Below are 24,364 nucleotides of genomic sequence, written 5' to 3' on the forward strand. Positions count from 1 at the left end.
ACGGAACAATTGATTTTACAATGATATGTGTATCGTGTATATTTTTTTTAACCATTTTCCTATCATCTGCATTTTTAGGTGAAGTAAAATTGCTTTTATCTTCAATTTTACTTTTGCATTTTACATTTTGAATCAATACAAATTTTTATTCCAATTATTTCCAAAATACTTTCTTATACTAAATTACTAGATTTTTAAATATATTTTGGGGTCCAAACATACATGAATCTTCTGCAGTTATGATTTTTTTTTTTTAGTTATAAATGTATACTTAAATTATATTATCTATTATTTTTTTTTTTTTTTATAATCGAATGCATTTTACAAACACGTATAGTAACTAAATATATATGTATAGACGTATAGTATTATATATTTATATAGGCAGGTAGTATTAGGTATGATTAAAATGTATCGGAATTATTTATTATTTTTAACATAAATCGTGTTTGGTATACGTAACTATATATTTAGGATGATTAGATGTGCCTGGATCAGCGCAGCACGAACTACGTTGAGAGTTTTTTTTGATGACTCAAAAATCTAGACCTTGAAAATAGTAATCTTCTCCATTTTACTCTATATATTTCTAATAAAGACTTAAAAATTATTCAGTTATTTTGTTTATTAGATATTAATTTGTTCATTATTTATTTTTTAATTAATATTATTATTACATACATACTAGATAGGTATTTTGAAATGACCTTCATTTGAAGTTTGTAGATACCTACACTCTAAATAAAAATCGCAAAATTAATGTAGACGCTTAAATAATTATCAATTACTTAGAACATAGAATTTGATAACCTAAAAGTTATTAAAAAATAAGCTAAAAAAATGTTTAACAATGACTTAATATAACAATAAAAACGACTCTAAAAAAAAAAAAATAACAATTTATTAATAATACATAAATAGTATAAAAAGTGATCTGATATAGGTATCATATCAGTAATAAAATAAGTGTAGATACCAACCGATAATCGATATAGGTATCTATTGAAAAAATTTCAAAATACGTACAGCATTACTTCCATGTAGTATAAATAGATGATAAAAAAGTGACTACACAACATGCCCTCAAAAATACTATTTTCTTCGAGTTTCATAATATAATAGGTACCTATAGGTGTTTTGGCTCTGAAATCATTTGCTGATAATTTATGACTGATCTGCGTGAAATTGTTTTTACTACAGGTATATAATAGGAGGCAACTTATTATATATACACACACGACGCATATACGCAATGGTGTAACCTATACAGTTACAGTACCTATTTATTATACACACTACAATATTAATAATAATATAATATGATATGTACAGTGACTGATGAGTGGTGTTAAATAATAAATATTAATAAATCCTCGTAATCATCTTATCCCATAGTAATGCAGTACTTATACTGTTATATAGTGGCTAATGATACACCTACACATCGCGAAAACAATTTTCTTGACATTTTTGCGAGAAGCTGATGACCCCTAAGCTATCCCAATTATTCCTGACCATATAATTATGAGTAACGCCCTCATGCACTCTGCAGAAGGCGCACCGAGGTGTTGTTTTGAGTGAATATTAAAACAAAAATAAAAACGTCTAAAAAAAAATTATAAAACATGGGTAGGTTAGATACTTTTTATATTAATACTGCCAAAATTTCATTGATTATAAATACTAATACTACAATTAAACTTGGTGAGAAAATTAAATTGGGTTTAAGATTTAAGGTCATGAGTTAATAATTAACAACAAACAAGATACTTGAGTTAATACACGGAGGCAAATAGGTATTAGCTAAATTCTGTTGAAAAGAAGTTAATTAATTTTTTTTTTTTTTATCATTAGCTAAGGTTCGTGGCCTCACTCACTTATGATATAGTGATTTTTAGATTATGTTTTTAAACAAGAACTAAACATTTTATTTAAAATGTATTCTATTTTTATACCTGTAAGTCATATTTATTATATACTAGCTGTAGTGATTTAGTCAATTGATGTGAACTAAACTATTAAGTGAAGGAAATAGAAATAATAATTTGTTAATTATTATTTAAAACTATTGTATGCAACGTTACAAAACAAATTAAATTTAATTATAGTCAACATTAAATATATCTATATATTATAAATATGATCTTAATACGTACCTAATTATTATTTTTCATATTAATTGGATATAGTTAAGTCGTTACACAGTTGACATTTAAGAAGAAATATCCGATCTTTGTTTTCATTATTAAATCGTTGAATTTAGTATACATGAAATTAAAATATGTTTTAAGATGATTGATGAAATCAAAAATATTCGTTTACTTTTTATCAATGAATATAATGTTAAAATAAAAATTTCATACTTTGAGTTCCTTTTCAATTTTGGTAAATTTCTGTTGTTACTAGTTATGAGTCTGTAACTTTGAATATATAATATATTAATGTAACACATTTAAAATTATCTAGAATACTGTCGAGTGTCGATCCATTTTTTACATTGGATATTTTTTTAAGTTTTTAGAGTTTAAATTTACCTCTTAGTGGTAAATTGGTTTTTCTCAGATAATAATTTTTTTAAATAAGAATCTGAAAAATCTTTAACATCAGTATATGGGGCACAGGTATTACAGTATCTTAGATCAATATATTTTTTCAGAGAACTAATATTTAGTGTATTAAATTTTTTTGGCTTTAATTAGGTAGTTTGTTAATACGAAATGTAATAATTTACTCATTAGTTAAGTTTAAAAGTTACAAAAGTCAACTTTTAAATTATTTTATGGTTTAATACCCCCTCTTTAAGTATTGGTTCAGTAATATAGTACCAAGGTACCTATGTACCTTAATGTGTTACGTATAAACAATATTATTTCGAATGGAACTAGGTATTTTTCATTGATAGATAGCGTTTTAAGTACCATGTATAAGCCAACGTCGTGTGAGTAAACACGTTTGACTGGTCCTCAGAGTGATCGTGCTGTTACCTGGAAGAAAATAAATATTGTTATGATGCATTATAATTTGTATTCAATTTAGCTGTACCAATTATTAATAAAGCAATTACATTAGCTTAATATGGACTATAGAAAACACGCTACACACCGTTGACGTAGCGAGTGAGTGAGTGAGAGAGGAATAATTTTTAATTCCAACCATGTGAATTAAACACATTTCAACCCACGCACTTTATTACCTGCAACATTTCCGCGACGTATAAACCAAAAACTCGCATTTTAAACAAAAGTAAATCGTAAATCAAAGCATAATATTAATTAAAAAAAATTAAATTTATTATTATTGTTGTTGTAGTACTATACATATATTTTTTTTATGTTAAAGTACCTAAATTTAATTATTATAATTACAGCGCTGTGAACTGGAACAAAACCAAAATTCAAGTTTCTATCATCGCGGGGAATTATAAGGATAACTACAAAATAAATAGAAAAACTAGAAAATACTTTTTTTTTTTTTGTCTTCAATCCTTAGATTGGTTTGCTGCAGTTTTCCATGCTTCCCTATCATTACTCAATTCCTTTAGTTTTTTATAACTATTCTTCCCCATGTCACTCATTAATTGCTTCATATACTCCATCCTTGATCTTCCTCTTCCTATATGGCCTTCAACATTGCCTTCTATGACGGTTTTTGTTAGACTCTCATGGCGTAGTAGATGTCCTATCATTTTAGCTCTTCTAACTTTTACGGTATGCCATATAACTTTGCTTGTCGTAAGAGGCGACCAAAAGGGTCTGGGGAAGGGCAGCAGCTTCCCCAGTATTGGATGTAGGTGGAGATTAAGGAGATCGGTACAGCTACATACCAAACATTTGTAAGTGAAGATGGCAGCCATCTAAAGGGTTACAAAACTGCGAGGTGGAAGGAAACAGGAAACCACCACCTTATTATCCCTAGTATCTGCAGTTAGAAAATACTATAATATTATAATAGGTGTTATATGCATAATATATGCTCAGATAAAGGTTTAATTTATTTTTGTCGTTCAGTTGAAATGTCAATTACATAATGATATCTATAGGTTAATTAAAAAAAAAATTGCACTATCTTTTATTTTAAATATCATTTACCTAATTACATTGCTGAAGTATAGGTTAAGTAGCGTAGCCATACAGGGAAAAATTGGGTTTAGTAAATCTTTCGAGATTCTAATATTTGAGTCATATAGGTCATATAGTACGACAATATTATTGTATTTAAAACTTACAAAAATACTTGATCTTAAAGAATATGTGAGCGACTATGGCGTAAATATAAATAAATTACTAGCAGAAAAGATGTTTTTCAAAACTTAAGTTTGTAATAATACTAAGTCATCTTTCAAACATTAGAAATTCGAAGGAAATATAATTGAACATTTTGAAATTGAAAACATGGTTGTTACGTTATTTACTAAATGATGCTAATACAAACCCAAAATAATAAATTTTTTGTAATAATAATTATTCTTTTGGGCCACACATAAAAATTAGGTATGAATACATAAACATATAGGACATAATATTTTGTTGATACCATAATTATCAAGAATCAGTTAAATTATTTTTTTTTTATTTAATTCAGAAAAAAATGAGTTTACATAAACATTTTTTAGTTAAACAATATTCTATATATTTTTAAAAACGAGCTCATTTTATATGATGTTTCTTATTTCATAATTTTGCTTATTAATGAAACAATAAATCACTATAATAAATAAGTTAATACTTATTACCTAGCTAGTTATTACTTTAAATTATTTAAATTAATAAAAAAATAAATTTAATTTCAATAACTATAAAGTGTATTAATTAAAATATATTTTGGTAAAAACAATTAAGATCATTCAACATTAAAATAGCCTAAAATAAAAACTTGAAAAGTACGATATAAATGCTTATTGAGTGTTCTGATCTCATTACATAAAATAATAAACATTTTTAATATTCAATAATAAGAGCTTCAATTTTTAATACATTTTCGATGTGGGTTAAATTTATGCTAATCTGCTAAAGGAGGTGCGTATAAGTTTATATATTTATCTAGATAATATTATAGATATTATATTTACATATAATTTATGAAAATTGATCGCTGCCCACTGCAATCCTTAAAATATAATGACGGTCTGCTTAACTTTAATTTGATATTTTTAATTTTGGTCAAACAATACGTTTAAAAAGAGAAACATAAAACTAGTAGGTAAACCTGTACATTGTGTTATGACAGTGATGTACTATTTAGTTACACTAAGTATTTAAAATAGATGGATTGTATTATATATAAATGGATTGTGCCCACTGCAAGACGTGTTAACGAAATAAGAAACCGTTACGACGGTTGGTTCTTCGGTTATTATTCCTATGCATAAAGGTACCTTACCAAGCAAATATATAATAATATGATGAATGAAAGTATAAATAATTATTATATTATTATTATGAACGAGCGATTATCCCATAAAAAAAGTGTCAATAACAAAAGCAGTACTGCTGCAAACATATATTATTATACATCCGGCGATTCCAGTTTATATTGTTCTTATATGAAAAAAAATTCTCAAACATATATGGAAATCGTACACGAAACGAAACGAATATAATGTTACAATTACCATTAGAATATAATGGGGGAGACAATAAAAAAAAAATAAAAAAATAATATATAAAACTAGTATGAAAGATGAAACACGATTCAACCAACGGCAGAAACGCTTCATGAATAATTTTATTATTTTATTATGACGAAACAACAATAATATTGTGCACGAAATGGAACGTCTTCGTCAACCCGAACCGAACAGATATTATCTAGAACTGAAATATATTTTAAACACACACTCGCTGCACGATACGATGTTATGTGTTGTTCACTGTACCTATATAATATAGGTATATACCCTACCTATACTTATCCAAGGTTCTTCATCGTTTCTCGAGTAAGACCACTAAGACCCGCACAAAACTTGAGACTTTTTTTTTTTTTTTTTTTGAATTTACGATAAGTGTGCGTACGTGCGCTTAATTTTAGTGTAGATAATATTAATATTATGGTTATACATATTATTATTATATTATACATGGGCAGGAGTCGTATTGTGGGCAACCGCCGTGCGAGCGAAACGACGTGAAATGATTCCCGGAAATAACGTGTTTTGATCGCGTAAACTGTAATACGTATTATAATGTAACAGGGCCGAATAGTATATCATGTTGTACGGGTATGTACCTGGGTGGGTAGGTACTGAGTACGCCGATATATTTTGTCTCGTTTTCGCTCTTGTTAGTTGTTACCGCGGTCGTTAAAGTAATTTTGATTTAATCGGCCATAATTTCGGAATAATGCTGATTCTGCCGTACATTTGTATGTGAGCAGGTGCCTATACACCGTGTATTGTCCGTAACGTTTTGTTTGTCCGTAAGACGCAGACAAATAATTTTAAGTCGTATGGTCGAACAACAGAGGAACTTGACCGAGTCGACCGTTTCGGCGTCGCCAATGCGTAAACGAGATCAATAACCTGTCGTAAGATAAATACGATATCTGTCATAAACGAATAAACTTATAACATTTCAATTATCTAGATTCTAGGTGTTGCTCAGTAGTCAGTTTAGGTATTTAGTTTATCCAACGAGTCGAAAAAAATAAGTATGCGCGCGCTGTGTGTATATGTAAGAAGTTGATTTCAATAAAATGAGTTATGTCAGTGACTGTTATTCATTTAATATAAACTTATATCAAACAATGAAATAGTTTTCACGATATAATCCTCAAAGTATTGTTGGTTCGAATAACGTTTTAAAAGGACATTGATGGTCGACGATATTGTTTAAAGGGTTTTTTCTATTTTCAAAATTATACTTCAATATAGTCTATTTACGTATGTCTGAACGACTGCATTTTATACGATACGCGTATAAATAGTGGATGTAATTTTCGGAATCCAAAAATATTTATTATTTTGATATTTTAGTATAGGAGACACCTGGCACCTATTACATGGATAATTTGCATACTGCATCATATTTTATGCTATATCGATAATTTTATTCTTAAAATAATTCATATTTACAGTTTAAAGTCGACTACATTACACGTTTAGTAATTTCCGAAGATGGGTAAACATTATAGTAATATAGTTAAAAAAAATATAAATATATAATACATTTTTAGTGGTTTATAGTAAATTTTTCTTATTTACTCGTATAAACACATTAACGTTTGTATCATAATATAATGGATCATAAATAATATTTAAAAAAATATGCCATGTTTATAATAGTTATAATAGTATTGTAATCTGTAATTGGCAGCCATTTATAAACATAAAATAATATTCGATTTTTGTGAGTCAAAACGAAAATCACATGTGAGCCATTGTATACTTGTAGCGTGCAGCGTACCTACCTATGAGGTCGTAACAAGAAGCAAAAACAATTTTTCTTAAATCTGCGAACATAACTTATTTATTGAAATCGTTCAAATAGTTTCTAAGAGTATCCGTTAGCGAATAAATTGTGTTCGTTGTTGTAACTAATAACGCAATTTCGTTCGTTTGCGTGAAACACTAATTATTATTTTATTATATATAATATTTATAAATGGTTCTTAAGTCTTAGGTTAGGGTTAATATCCTCTGTGGATATGGGCGATAATATGAGTATATTATTTATAAAAGGGGTGTAGGTATTACTCGTATATGTAAAGAAGATACGACGATTTGACATTGGGATTTGAAATTATACATTTGAATACGTCAGGTCTTTGTGGTATACGTACACTGCAGACACTGAGTCATTATATATTGACACCCCGATAACAACACTTTAAAACACTACAAATATTTGTACATTATGTTTATTAGTAATATATTATATATATATAATAGGCAGGTTATATAATAGGTATATTATCTCAGCTGAAGTGCAAGATTTTCGTTTGGGAGAGGCTTTTAATATCTCATCAGTCTTCATATATATATATATATATAAATATATTATGTATAATTTTTTGTTAAATATTAATATTTATTTATTAATCTATTTACATAAAACGAAGCGTCACTGCAAATATCGATTTTTCGTTTGACAAATCGTGTACACCAATAAAAATAGGTAGGTACTAGGTAGGTACAGTCAAATTGGGATCCTTGATGATAATGTATTGCTGTAGTAGTGTTGTTATTATGAATATTGTGATACTGCACACTGTCAAATTAAATATACCTACTTACATCGCCCTTTAGCTGCTTTTGTCCTAATAATACATTTATTTAATTTTCATTTTTTTGATTTATTAAGATCTGTTATCATAAACAATATTAGTTCAATTGATATTTACAAATTATTAACATTGTTGACTGTTACAATTAAAAAAATATATACAAGAATACATAATTTGATTAAAAAGTTCACCCGATTTAGAAAAAAAGGAGGATATATGAAATACCAGTAATAAAAGAAGTTCTTAGACCTCCACGTAATCCTCAGCTTTTCAAGGTAGAATTTAAGTCTAGTCCTATCATGACAATTAAACATCAAATAAAATACTTATATGACAGGTCAAACTCAAGTCAAAAAATGATGAGTGCACAAGGAAGAAAAATACAGAGCCATCCCAATGTATTATAAGCATTTTTGATTTTTATAAAATTTTTAATACTTAAGGTTATTTTAAGTACTTAAAGCTGTTGGAACTCTATATATTTTAAGGTTTTTGACCAATAAGTTTAAGGTAAGTTTATGTACTTATACAAATGTTCAATTACTGTTTTGATTGTATGTATTAATTTATTAGTTTTTATATATTATACCTTAAAATCAAAATTATTAAAAAAAAAAAAGAAAACATTTTTCAATTTTATACATGTATGTACATCAAGTTGTAAACGTTAAATAATTGAGGAGTAGTATTGTTCTCATAAATCCTCTTCTGCTGTTGGTTTTAACGGAAAAAAAATATTAAATAATTTCTGATATTTTGAAATAATAATTTTACATAGAAATATAGAATATAAAATACTTGAAAGTTAAAATATATTCTGTTTAGTATTTTTTATACTAGAAAAATTTTTATAGTTTATAATATTAATTAAAATAATATAGTATTCAAATCATAACAGGTCCCATAATTTCAAAATTCATTGTCATGGACTATTATCTTCATACATTAATGCGTAAGGCACGTGTTAACTCTACGAAGTTTATAAATAATTAAAAACTATTCATACTAATTCTTATTCAGAAACATCAAAACTTGGTGAATTAGCAATCCCCATTTCTCTCTTTTTATTATTCATATTTTATTTAAACTCTGAATTTTAAAATTTTAACTGCGCCTTTACTGCAGTTTACACATATGAATTTAGATTAAAATTGTTGTTCTACTTGAGCGTCTTACAAGCGGTAAAACTGTAAAAGTAAGATGGGATAGATGATAATAAACAATAATGGCCAAACGGCGGAAAAGGAATTACCATTAAGAATAATATAATGGACTATAAATAATATTATAAAAGATCATATAATATTATTATCGTCTTTTACCACTACTTAGTCGTATTACACATTTTCATGAGAAGTCATATACATATTTTTATCATTATTACGGGTTATGCATGCGTAAAATTTTTATAATATTATAATACATTATGTAGTTGGAGATGTATAATTGTTTATTAGTATGTTACTCGCACACGTACAAACTTTGCGTTGGTCGTCCTAAATCAGAATTAGAGTGCACCAAATTTGATTAATTAATTTATATATCATATAAAAGTGCGGCGGTCGTTTGGGCGAATATTATTCATGTTTTATTAAAATTATGACTCGAGTGTAAAGAGATCTTTAGCTGTAGATATATAGTTCGACGTTCTTCTAAAAGAAAAGCGATTGAAAATACACACGAAAAATCGAATAAAATTATTACGAAACAATTATTAATAATTTCAAGATGAATTTATATTTATTTTCATATAAAATAAATTAAGCGATCAATTTATAAGTTTGTGTAAGAGACTTGGGATGTATACAAAATAGGTGATATTGACCAATTACAATACGCATCAAGTGGTTAGGTCTAAAATACCAGGCCAACAAGATACTTAAAAATTATCAATGACATAATGTGTTATTGTATTTATTGTAATTTGTTTCGTTGATATTTGACTGTATATACTACAACAGTACAACTATACTATACTAATATATATTAAAAGTTTATATTAATTGTTAATCGTGTAATATATTGTGTGCGATATCAATTTATTTTGTATAATTAAATATTATGTGATTTAATTTGTTCAGTTGACGATGCACATTGAAATACAGTATACAAATACACTCATTTATATTATTAAACTTATCCATACTTATTCAACCAAACGGTTCATAGTGGTACAAACACTCGTCAAAATGCCAAACGGTACACAATCTATTCCCACGAACAGACTACACTTGAGGTCGATTCGGCCGAACGTCTACACCTATATAAAATAAACTGCACGCAAATGAGATCCATGCGTAATACCTCCTAAATATTATGGTATACCTGTACTGATTATTCGGTCAGGACACCAGACCATATCTGCCGTATACTATAAGATACCAAGTAACTGGAGAAAAATAGTGCCCAGCCCGGGAGCCCCTCGAAAACTCAAATAATCTTCATCTGACGCAAAATGTTTACTCTCTAAGAGTTTTTTCTGCCATTGCTTTATACTTCGCCACCTATCTCTATCTTGGATTGCTTCTCTCCAGTCCACAACTTCTAGGGTTTTTAGATTTTCCACGTCATTTCGTATTTTTCTAGGTTTTCCTCTAGGTCTTTTCCCTAGTGGTTTATCCATTTCAACGTTACCTATATTCTAACTGCAGTTTAGTTTTGGCTGCAAAGGTCGGACATTAACCACCAAATAATCAGAGAGAAACTCGAGAAGGACTTTGAGAACAGATTATGGAGGAAAATATGTGTTCCTATCTGTGATAAAATAACGGGGAACCGGCGGAGGAAATATAACAAAGAGTTGTACGATATGTATTGGAACTAGCACCTGTAACAAACTTTATAAAGGGCCAAAGGACACAATAGTGGTCAGGCCATATTACGAGAAGAGGAGAAAATGAAAATAATAATAAAATATAAATATAATTATCGATTTTATACATTTTGGTATTATACGAATGGTGCGACACGTATATAAGTCGCCGCAGCGTATGCATACAAGACTCACGGCGGGCGGTCTCGAGCGCGCGCGCGTTCAACGTCGGTGGCACAAGCACCTCCCTACACCCGACCTATACGTCGGTAAGGTTTTTGAGGGGTGATGGGGCGGGACGACGCGCTGGCCACGTTCGGATGGCGCGCACGCGTGTGCGGCCGGCACACACATAACATAATATCTGCTATGGAGGAGAACGCGCATATAATATGTGCTGCTCGCCTAGGAGGAGAGGACACGCGAAGCGCGACAGAAACCTAGGGAACCGTGAAGACCACGAACCCGTGGTTCCCCCCTATGAACCAGACCAGAACGCGTATATCGGCGCAATTAGCGTCACTGTGCAGAAGCACCGGCATCGGCGGCGGTGCGGTGGATATGACGTTACGATAATAACAACGACAACAACACACGATATTAATGTTGTACAGGGTGATTCGACGTCGACCACGCGCTCAAGTCAAAATTTTTCCTCGGGCAGTTCAGCTAGGGTTTTTTTTTTTTTTTTTTTGGCGGGACCGTTTTAGTTATAATCTCGACCGCGCCTTCCGCAACGGGGAGCTTTTCGAAAGATAGTTCAACTATGTGGTCGTACAGAGACCTGAATTTTTCCCACACGTTCGCCACGCGTTCTTTTAGTTGAAAAATATTTAAATCACGCCTATACGGTTCGTCTCGCGCGTGTGCTCGGTACCAGCTTTTTGGAACGAGACGACAGCTATACTAAACGACATAATATGTTGGTATACAGTTGTATTTTGACTCAAACTTAAAATGTCTTCGAACGCATGCAATATATTTCCATCGAGTTAGAAAATTGTTTTATTGGTACCGAATTGATTAAAAAATATTATGTTTGATATCAAAATGCTTACAGATGAGTTCATAATTATTAGTTCAAGCACAAACGGCTTTTTCATAATATGGTAGGTACGTATTTCGGTGTGGAGCTGTATTTTAATGTTTTATCTAATACCATTGATTAAATATACTAGTATATTTAATCAATGCTAATACTATAATGACTTTTTGATCGAAATTAGTTATTCTAAATAAACAACAAATGTATAATAATATAAATCTAATGTATTTACAATTTTAAGCTCAAAATTATGAATGGAAAATATTAAATTATTTATTTATATGTGTTTAAAATTAATACAAGCAAATATTTCAACCTCTGGATTGTTATAAACCATGAATAATAAATAATAATTTAATCGTACCATTAAATCACGACAATTTTGGAACTTGCAGTCCAATAATAATTATAGGTAATGTTTTTATTACGTAAATATATTATTAATTTAAATATAATTTTATTAACTTTAGCAACTATAATTAATAATGTTTTTTACAAGTATTACATAATATTTTCTTTCTAATTCCGCTCTTGCTAAATGAACACGATCCATTCGTATTCAAACATATGCTTATCAGATGAGCTAGCAACTAATAATGTTTGCTTACATTTTATATTTCGTTGTCGGAATAAATATTATTATTTTAATATACCTAAATTTCTCCAGTTGATATATTTTATTAAATATAGTGCAATCTCGATTAAATACTATAATTATTAAAGTATTATATGAATTACTTATACATAATATTATAGTAATAACTAATAATATAAAATATTTTAGTGCGTTACGTTAGTATGCTAAATAAAAATATATTTAGAGGCCTGAATGTCCTCAAATACCTAATTATTATATACTATTTCAGGTAATGTTCAATGTTGACATCGATTTATTTTTTCAGACTAGAATTTTCTCCTTTTCCAGAAAACTGTTATTTGGATGATATTTTTGAAACAGTTGATGGGCATCGAAATTGAAATTCGGACAAGTGGCGTTTAACGTTGAAAAATATGATGATTGAAAATTTTTAGTATAATTAATATTGATTTATCAGCATTTTATAATTTAAAAAATGTTCTTAAAATAATTAACTCTATAAATCTAATATCTCATATATTTTATTTTTATATAAGACTATATTTTTTTAAGAACTTTTATCTGTATATATTAAGATGTATTTTTAAAACTCTGGAACTTTAAGTACTCATTTAGATATACGTATAGACATTTTTGGAAATCTTATCTTTTTAACAATTTATACAGAGAATAAAAACGGTTCTTGTTAAAAAAAATAGATTTTTACCACCACAGGACACTTCTTACTCATACAACTAATTACAAAAATCTAAACAATTGTATACATAATCCTCATAAGTACCTCAGACTGCTTAAAAAATTACAAAATAATAATTGAATTACATTTATCATTAAATTCAACAACAAAATTGGGTTGACATGATTGGGGCGAATCACCCTGTATAATATTATATAGCCTAGAAGCAACCGGCGGTCTCTATCCAATATAATTTTATATAGGTATATTAATACATAGGTGGTTCGGTCCACCTCCACAACTACCACCTGCACCGCCTCTTCGATAAATATTATAAATACGGCATGGCGCGCTCGTGTGTGTTCCTTGTGCAGCAGCTTTTCCGTTTTGCTCGGTTGCGCGGCGTGTCTGCCCATTGGAAACTTATAATATCCTCCAGTATGTATTTGTGTGTGTGAGTGTGTATGTGTATGCGTGCGTGCATGCGTTTTACCGTAAGAGCTGATTCAAGTCTACGAACGACGATGGGCCATTATATAATAACGTAAAAGAAATGCATCCCCCTGCATTCCCCCTACCGCATACTCGGTTACCGGTCGTCCCTTGCTTCACTGCCGCAGTACTGTTGAAATCATGTATATTATTTAAGAATAAAAAATAATAATAATAGTTTTACACATATTACATATACTGTGTTATTATAAAACAAGGTACAAACGTATTTTTATTTTTTTTTAATTAATAACACACCTACGATCATCGTTTGAGTTCTCTACTAATAATTAATATATTATGATAATTTATAATAGGTGTTATCGCGAGATTACGCACTGTAGCGTCTAGCGTATCTACATCGGGACCTACACTGCTAAGATTTTGTACACAATATAAAATTAATTGAATAAATAACTAGGTCTCAACAGTTAAGAAGTATATTGCACATGCTAACCGGTTTTGGATATAATTTAAAATAATATAGATTTTCAAAATCAAATTTTAATTTTTTTATGATTTTTTCAAACTCTGATTGCAATGTGCAATTAGTATTAGTGTTGTCAAGTATTTTTTCGTACCGGTACAAATTCTTTTATTTTAATAGTACATTATTGAGTTTTAATTCTATTTATTTGATTGAAATTTGTATGTTATATCTACCACCCTCTACAAGAAAAATTAATTTCATTGCGAAAAATATCGTTGCCAATGCAGTGAGATAGACCAACATGAGAAGTAAAACTACCTTGAGTTATAATTTAAAACGGCCTAACCATCAATGATGTACTAAATTATTTAAATGACAAAATTTTCTATAGAACTTTAATATTTATTAATAAATTTAAAACACATAAGAAATTTATTGGTAAATTAAAGTTAACTATCAGATAGTTTCACTTACTGTAACCAAAAACGGAACATTTAATGAAATAAAGGGAAAACACAGATAACTGCTTTACTGTACAATAGAAGATAGTTAAGTCGAGTTTAACTTGTCATTGAATAGGTTACTGAAATAGATTGGTTAAATTATAATTTACTCATAAATCATTATATACAAAAAAATTTCAAAACGAGACGGTTTGTCAGGTTGGGTTACGTTAATAAAAACTTATAAGAAACATTGAATTAAACTTTCAAACTTTTTGACTTTTCAAATATCTACAGTTATTCATTTTTGAATTATAACAAAATAAAAAATAAATTTTACAATTCGAAAATTTTTTTTATTATGACGCGGAACACACCATAGGTTTGAGATATGTAGGCTATGGACCTATGATTATCCCTAAAAATGCATCTAAATGCTTAGAAAATATTATTGTGTGCGATTGATGAAAAATTTAAATTTTGATTATACGAAAGTTTTGAAAAAACATATTTTTGGCCACTTAATGAATTTGCATTGGTTGATTGAGAGAAAGAGAAATATCGAAAGAATTTGAATTAATTAATAATCATACCTTTATATATCTTAATTACTCCTATTATATTAAAAATTTAAAAGAACAGAACAGTGCTTTAAATTATTAAGCCTTTTAAATTTATGGAAATATTTTTATTGATGAACAATTTAAAAATAACTAAAAAATCAAGTTATTCATGATTTTAAGTAGGCAATAGTTTTATATAGTATAGTGACTGTGTAACTTTCAAAAATTGACTTCTAATTTGGCTTTAATTTTTTAGCTATATTTAATGTTATCTTTTGTTCATTATTATAATAAGTCATTGGAAAATCAATTGTATCACAGAAACTATTTTTTGTCATTATTATTTTTCTTAAACCTAATAATATTTGGAACACAAATACTTAATAAAAATGTGAATATACCTTAAACATAAACATTTCTAGTATTATATTGTATAGTAAGCAGCATAGAATCTAGTTCTACAGTATTTCAGTTGGAATACATTTTTAATACACCGGATTCGTACGTTAGAAGAAATTACCGTTTTCCTCCGACGGACGGGTCGTCACGGCTCTTATTAAAACACACGCGATTCCGGATTCGGTTTGTATACTTTGTGCCGCTGCAGCAGGTGAGCACCTACATCACAATATAATATATACTATTTATAATAATATTATCTGCGTTTACGGTCGTTCGCAGCGTTTGAAATCGCATGTGCATAACATATATATAAACGCATAATATGTCTGGTCGTACAAATCGTCGGAAAGCTTATAACATTGTTTGCACGAAATGAACATGACGTAAAATCAAGTATATACCTACGCACACACACATACACATGATTGTATAGGTTTATTAAATGTGTACTTATATACAGGGTGATACGTACCAAGCATGCTCAACCCATTTCTCTTCTATAATAGAATGAAATTTTTAAGTAAAGGTACTTAAAGACTAAATTTTTAAATTTTTGAGATTTTCGTACCATTAAAGAAGGATTTTATAGAAAGACTCACATCTGTCTTTCAAATATGAACCCCTTTTTTTACTATGATTTAGACGGTTAATTTTCTTTAAAATATCAAAATTCAGACGAGTATTTTTCGAGCTATTTTAACTATTTGTGTATGTATAACAATGATGTAATTTCCATAATAAAATAAATAATTTATAATGATCTATCAAAATGTATTACTTTTAAAAATGATTTAAGTATAATAAATGCTAGATCTAATGTTATATTTATTTTATATTTTTATAAAACCATTTTTAAAGACTATTATCCTATTATCCTTACTATACACATTTCAACAGGTTAAAAACCAATTCATTATAAAAGGAGCGAATGGGTGCATGCTTGATGAATTACCCTGTACATATACTCGGCAGCAGTCACTCCGATTACGAATCGACGCGCATCACCACTAATTACACTTAAAAACGATACACACACAAATATATATATATATGCGTCCGCCTAGCAGGAAACGAGTCGTTAAACGCGCATTTCGTATATTATACGTATTATAATATGAAAGTAGTTCGCCAACGTCAACGTGATGATAATATATACCTCTATAAGCATACACAGTTACACCTGGAGATGTCTTATCAATTATATTATGTACCTTGCATGTATTTACCTATATATTGTACACCCGCGTGCTACGCGCGCGCACTTTCCTAGCTGCTGTATGTGAAACCAAACGTATTATAATATAATATACTTATAGTGAATATAAGTATCCAAGATGTGAAAATGGCTGTTTTATATACGTTGTATATAACGTTTGGAAATTATAGTTACGTTGGCATGATTTTTGTGGGCTATTCTATTTATTATTGCTAAGTAAGCTAAAAATTAGTTTGAAGACTAAGGAAAAAAATGTCCAAGAAAAATATTAAAAAACATGTTATAATAATATTTAGTGTATATTTTATGATTTTTTAGTCTTACGATTTTCTAGAGCATATTTGAATAATACGTAGGTACTTGATGATTAACAACAATACAATTCAAAAGTTCATAAATTAAAATATACTGAGTGATCTATATTTAACATAAGACACTTATTATTAGCATTATTGTTATTAATCTTTAGAATTTTACAGCAGCATATATTTTGAAGTCTTTCAATAAATAAATATCGAATTTTGAACTAATTGCTTATGAGTTGAAAGTATTTTAAATTTCAAATTTTAAAGTTATGATAAGTGGAACAGATTTATAATATTTTCATTTTATTTTTAAACAGAGGTATTTACCCCAAAAATATTGGTTTCATTTATATTTAAGCTTCAAATAATTATAATATGTTATAACTAATAAACTACTTGTCAACAATATGATTTTCATAGATAGAAATAATTCATATAATATTCTGTTCTGGAATATTAAATTAAAAATATATGTTGTCGTTCAAAATAGTAAAAAAAATTGTTTAATAGCGGCTTAAAGTTATTTGAATAAAACATTTTCTAAAGTAATAATGACCGTTTTTAACTAGTATAGGTACACTGATTCGTCATCATCGATTGATTTTATGATAAATACTTTTCATTGATATTTACCGACCTTTTTATGGATTGGTATTGTTTGTCGATTGACCAATATCAAACTAAGGTAATACCTTTACGTTAAATGAATCATCCCACGTAATAATTAATTTTGAAAGATATTAGTTTTACTACAATATAATATACGCCTATCACGGTTTTCACATACGAATATAAAAACTTAATATTAGTATTTTATAATACGTTATTTTACTAACATGTTAGTAGATAAATAATTAGAAAATCAACTAACTAGTTAAATTTAAAAATCACAAAATTAAATTTTTAACTACTTAGTTAATGTGCTTATATATTATGAAATCAGTTAACTTCATATTATTATACATTAACGGACTGTGTAACTTTTAATTATACCTTTTCGTCGTTTGAAATAAGTAATTGATATATAATGTGAATATAGGTACTCAAAAATAAAATATAATAATTATTAATGAGTCGGAAACTTTATATTTTATATTGGTATAGTCGGAACAGGTACATATAATCAGAATTTATGCGTCACTGAAGTTACTAACAAATAAAATAAATGTTAGTTAAAATTATATGGTTATTAATTATAGAGTGTTCACTTACTGATCAAGCATTCTGTATGAAATAGAATGTTTTGTTTTTAAGTTGTATCTTTGTGTCTGTACAATAGTTTTAAAATAATTGTAAGAATGTATGGTATTTTAATAAAATGTTCTGTAAGATTCCTCTTGCATCTCAGGGGTAAACTACATTAAAAATAATTACATATTATAATATAGATATATTATTATTATTTATTTTAAACTCATCGAGAAAAATTGATATTCAATTTTCAAAACTCAATCATAGTTAAATAAAAATACATTTTTTGCTAACTTCTCTTAATCAAAGCGCTGCGTAGTTTAATAAAAACAAAAATTACGATTAAAGGTCTTTATGTCTCATACCGTTCTATACTTTTACATTAAAAATCTGAGCATCTATCTAGACTATTAAAACCGTATTGCTCCTTTAACCAAGCTCTCTATTTCTTAAAATTAAGCTAATTTAATTTAATTTATTATTTAATTTTACATTAAATTATATACACACAGTATTAATATTGTGCTTGTTGCAAAAATTTTATTTAACGGAATGTATTGTTATAAAACTAAAAAAAACAAAAAAAAATACATACCTACATGACGCGTCATCTAGCTTTTCATCGACTTAGTTAAATTAACTGCAGTAGAATAAACACACGAATTTTCCATGTTTATTGTTACAATAGTATACATTATACTCGAAGTCTGTAAAATCAAAAATATATAGTTTGTATATGATTCGTAGATATACCAAAAAAATATTCACAAATAGCTTTAACGTTGACAGAAGAGCCATATGTTATATTCAAAAAAACAAAAATTTCGAAAATCTAAATGTTTATTAGTAAAACCATTTTTTTTTTATCATTCGTTTATTTTACATTTTCAGGTTGAAAGATTGACTTGCCAATTTTAAAACTTTAAACGAATAAATAGGTTATTCTATTCATAATAATACATTTTCAAAACAGTTGATTATTACTTACATAGAGGAGCATGAGACTTTTGTTGCAGTGAGGTGTAGAACTTCTTTTTGGGTGATGCTCAAGTATTTTTTTATACTTAGATACCTACGTATTATAATTTCTTTTACACTTATTTTTACTGAAATTATCATATTATGATTATATATAGTAATTAATAAATAGTTTTGAGGAGTTTAAATAAATTCAATTTATTGTAACCATTTGAGTTACAGTACATAAATTATTTTTCTTTATATATACTTATTTTTATACTTTATTACTCTCAATCTTTCTGATTCAGATTACAGAAATAGCTCATAACTTAAATATTTTAAAAGCGTCATTATTATAATGCTTCCAAAAATATTATACTGTAAAATGTTCCGAATGTGAGCCAAATAGGTAATTTCATATAAATATCACACAACAAATACAGGCAATTACCTAAATATAATATATGCTATAACAGTTAACTTACAATAAGCATAATATAACTCATAGTTGCTTATATCATAGGTCATGTTTAGAAGTATCTGATAAAGTATACTATAATATTCTACACTTTTATAAATTTTACTTTAAGTTAAATGTAATACCAGCTAATTTATTAGTTATTATAGTGTATTACTTTAAATTTTCTGATCTTTAGTCTTAAGCATCCGATCGCTCTCGACCCACTCATCTATTTAGATTGAGGCACAGGCCTCAAAAAACAGCATTCGTCCATTTGTCATATAGGTACTTATAATAATTGTAAAATTGTGTAAAACCACAAAGTGAAAAATGGCCGAGATTCATTTACGGATAGCCGCGAGTGGCGAGTGTTGCGCTGCGCTGCAGCTATGTGCTATTACGACTGTCATTCATGTTGATCGGGATATGTGCGCATGTATAAATAAGTCGATGGTATCGTAAATTATCATAAATCCATTGCATAACCAATGTAAACGTGAATGGTCGACGACACTACTATAATATTATGTAGGTACACATACTATAGGTAGTTATATATACTAATATACTATAGGTATACACTATACGTGGTGCACAAACGACGAGAAATTGAATAAACAGGACGATTTTTCTATCGGTTTATTATTTTTTATTTTTTATACAATATTTCAGTCCAAGTAAAGAGATAATAATGCGGTACCCATATATTATACATATTTATACACTCTACCAATATAATAACGTGGAAAACAACTTTTCTAATTGATGAATGCTGTGTGCAGCGTTAGTACCTACCTAATATTCATATTTTTTATTGTATATATCATCAAGTACTCACCTAATTAAAAAAAATACTATTTAAATGTTGCACTTTAAATAATTTTTAATTTAACTTAATAATATTTTATCACTAATATTTCACTTTTTTTGGGTCAATATATAAGCTCATTCAAACGTGACTGTTGCAAAATGGAATTGGACTTTTTATATTAACTACGAGCCAGTATTTTTCAAGGAAGTTTAATGTGCCCTAGAAACCTTTTCATAAACAGTGTAATTTTATATTTAATGAATAATGAGTATAAAATATCAAGTTGCATTACGAAATTCTAAAAGTAAATCATTAGTTGTGTATTGTGATTTTGCTAATCATTTAGATACTAAGAGTATACAAATAAGACTGTCACGAAAGCTCCAGTTTATTTTATGGTGATATTTAATGATAGTGGTAAATATAGAGGAACTCATAAAGTATACTTTAAAAGATAATAGAGAAGTTCATTCTGAACTAATAATTAAATCTGCCATTTTCTTAACTGCTGCGCAGTTGGTTTAAGAGTCTATGAGGTGACTAGTAATAGTTGTGTAACAAACTTTTCAAAAATGAAAACATTAGGTTTTAGAATAGGTGCAAATAATTATGGTCTATGATGATATCAATGATACATAATCTAGCTTTTTTCATCAAGTTTTACTAGACGCTAGTCATAACAATATGTTAAAGTTAGTTAGAAATATACTTAATGAGGAATGTAGAAAAAATTTAATTTAATTGAGAGATAATATTATGGTGTTACCTTAAAACTTTATATTTCTTATAAATTTGGACTTGAGATATAAAAATTTATTATTGCAGCGTTCAAAATTCAAATACACGTGGACAACGATAAAATAATTTCAATAGTTTATTTTAAGCATTGTATAACGTCTCCAGCCTTGATATACATCTCGTATATAGGTAAATTATAAGTATAATGTAAACGATAAAACAATAGGTACCTACTTCAGTTTAAGTTACGTATACTAAATTAAATACTGAATTGTAATTAATAAACGTAAAATAATATATTTTAGTCAGTATTTTATTTTTTATTTTTATTAATTAGTAATTATTACGATATTGTTATGTGGTATGTTAGGGTTTTTGTTACGATCATTATGCCTGTACTAAATACTTTAAATTGCTTTTTTAAATATTTATTTAATTATGTATTCTATAAAAATTATTTACTCTATATCAATTACTTATATTATTTGTATATAATGAGCTAAAATCTAAAATGATCTACAGTAATTTGACGGTTTAATTAGTGTTCATTGATACTTAATAATAGCTCAATTACCTTGTACGTTAAAACACAAAAAAATATAAAATTTTAATTTATATCACTAGACAGCGAATACTTTTAGAAATATTAATAAGTATTTTTTTTTTGTTTCTGTATTTATTTTTTTTATTTAAGTTTATTTTATACGTTAAAAAATTGTTTTTTATTTGTTCTATTAAATGTATAATTTTAGTATTACGTATTTATTTACAGATTAAAAAACATCTACTAAAATATTTGCAAATACATAAGTGTTATTGAAAAATAATTTAATATGTATGAATTATTTTATATATATATATATTTATAGAAAGATACATAATGTGTTTAAAATATTTAAAACGCCAGTTTCCTCATAAATGGTGATCATTATTCATAATAATATTAACCCCATCATAGATAATATATATGTGTACATACACATAAAATATAAGTATTTAGCTACTATGATGAAGAAAAAGTGGCTTAAGAATAAAGAACAATTAACTCGCTTAAGTTTAGGCGGCACCTCTATTAAAAAAAAAAAAAAAACCCAAATAGCATCAGTACACTACTGAGTATACAATTCAAATAAATACCTGTGAATTACTAATACAAATGACCACTTCTGCCGAAGGCACCTAAAAAATAATAATAATAATAATAACAAATAGTACACATTATTAATATATGGGTTAGACTTCAGCAAGATCATGACATTGCAGACCTACTTGTATGTACCTATCTCGTATGGCTGTTTATTTTGGTAAATGAACATCACCCGGTTTCTCTGAACTCTATGTTGTTGTTTTTTATAAACATGAGTATAGTTATTAAACCTATTCGTTCAAAAAATATTCGTATGGTCTTGTACATAATACGTTAATAGTTACCAGGTACACAACCATTAGTCGATTTTCGTGGAAACTGATGATGAAAAATGTTCGTACAAATCTATATCTACAGGTCACTATATAACACACTATGAGAAAAAAAAATTGTTAAAAACCTTTTTTCATGTTGTACGTTGTACCATTCGTGGACACTAATACAAATATATTTGTTGAATATTTTCATAAAATTTCCCGTTTTGTTGTTTTCAAATAGGATTTCATATGTTATTATTCACGTACAATACATATTATTTTTTAGTAGGTAGATACCATGGTGGTATGTGTACACATAGGCATATATAATCAAATATATTTTAGGGACTTAAATTCCACATGATATTTAAATTTAAAAAAAAACATGTTAATTATTCAATATATATATAAATACTTATATTTTATATCTATTATGCAAACGGGTGGATGAAAAACATACAATATCTAATAGGTATCTGTGGTGAAATATCATGTATAATATGACAGGGTCATAATATATAATATAATCACTACAGATATAGCCTATTAGAAATAATTTACTGAAAAATATAATTTTAAATTTTGTTTTTTTTCCAATAATTTTTATTTTATTTTATTTCAAAAAAATAAAAAAATAAAAAATAATAGATTATTAAATTTTAACATTTTATCTACTTACTTAAATGAGCAGATTTTGCTGGTAAATGCGATTATCTTGTGGTAATATTTTATAAAAAAACCAAAAAATAAAAAAAAAAATTAAATTAAAATATACAAAAAAAAAAAACAATATTTAAAACGGTTCATTTTCAATGTCTTAGTAGTTTTAATTCTACACGGAGAAATATTTTTCTGAACTAAGCAATAAGACTTATTTATTATTATTATTACTTACACATCTTTAAATACTTGTAGGCCTGTTCAATATACATCTGCATGTCTCATGATTATTTTAACGAGCACTTTTAGACCAAAAGTTTATTCTATATAAATTCACTCCATCTTGATATATCTTGTCCATCAGCTATTGCTGACAAACAGTGGTGGTATGGCCTATCCGACTACTCAGCGATTGCCGGTTGTTGTTGGATATTTTTCAATATTAGAGGCCCAAAGCCAAATGGGAATATGTATATTTAAATAACTTATGAGTCGCGAGTAGGACATTCATTTTGAACTAACGACCATAGACGTTATACCAAGCCTAAATTTTAGGTGGTGCCAAAATATTATAAACAGCTACCAAACACAGACAAACCAATTGATTCTAATCTTAGACTTTAAAAAAAATGTTTTAATTAGATATGAAATTGATAAATTTTTATTTATTTTAGTAAGAATATTTTTTAATTTTTTCATAAATTTTTACTTATACTTATATAAATACTATACATTAAATAACAATAATCAGTAAAAAAAAACACATTATGTAGGTTCCAATATATATTATTCCTAAGCTATATTTTTCATTTTTACAGTGTTTTAAGTTATTTGTATTATCTCGTTAAATATTTTAAAGTGATTTACCTATTATTAAACCTAGGAAATTTGTTCTTTCATATCATAAAAATAAAAATAAAAAGTAATCTTATGGTTTG

The 24,364-nt window shown here is 27.6% G+C and overlaps 2 long non-coding RNA genes across 2 annotated transcripts; both read right to left on the reverse strand.

The window, feature by feature from the left end:
* Positions 1 to 18,266: 18,266 nt before the first annotated feature.
* LOC112598622 lies at positions 18,267 to 19,090 on the reverse strand. Its single transcript, XR_003114900.1, has 3 exons — positions 18,989 to 19,090; positions 18,415 to 18,557; positions 18,267 to 18,351 (listed from the first exon to the last, which is right to left on the reverse strand). It is a non-coding gene; the product is annotated as an uncharacterized LOC112598622 (long non-coding RNA).
* A 3,409-nt stretch (positions 19,091 to 22,499) lies between these two features.
* LOC112598627 lies at positions 22,500 to 23,742 on the reverse strand. Its single transcript, XR_003114901.1, has 3 exons — positions 23,662 to 23,742; positions 23,446 to 23,480; positions 22,500 to 22,541 (listed from the first exon to the last, which is right to left on the reverse strand). It is a non-coding gene; the product is annotated as an uncharacterized LOC112598627 (long non-coding RNA).
* Positions 23,743 to 24,364: the final 622 nt, after the last annotated feature.

The sequence above is a fragment of the Melanaphis sacchari genome, unplaced genomic scaffold (assembly GCF_002803265.2).
Source record: "Melanaphis sacchari strain LSU unplaced genomic scaffold, SCAv2.0 Contig0_pilon_pilon, whole genome shotgun sequence".
In the NCBI taxonomy this organism is placed as follows: Eukaryota; Metazoa; Arthropoda; class Insecta; order Hemiptera; family Aphididae; genus Melanaphis; species Melanaphis sacchari.